A 329-nucleotide genomic window follows, 5' to 3' on the forward strand; every position below is an offset into this window, starting at 1 on the left:
GGTCCATTCTCGGAGCAGGTTTGCAAGCACATGCACACCCACCCACACACACACACCCACACACAGACACCCCCCTCTCCTCCCCCCCCGGGAGCAGTGGGGCTGGACACACAGACACACATGCAGACACACACACACAGAGACACACATAGACAAAGACACAGACACACACACACAGACACACACATAGACAAAGACACAGACAGACACACACATACACAAAGACACACACACACAGACACACACATAGACAAAGACACAGACACACACACACAGACACACACATAGACAAAGACACAGACACACACACACAGACACACACATAGACA

The sequence above is a fragment of the Chaetura pelagica genome, unplaced genomic scaffold, assembly GCF_000747805.2.
Source record: "Chaetura pelagica isolate M959 unplaced genomic scaffold, ChaPel_1.0 scaffold420, whole genome shotgun sequence".
Lineage (NCBI taxonomy): Eukaryota > Metazoa > Chordata > Aves > Apodiformes > Apodidae > Chaetura > Chaetura pelagica.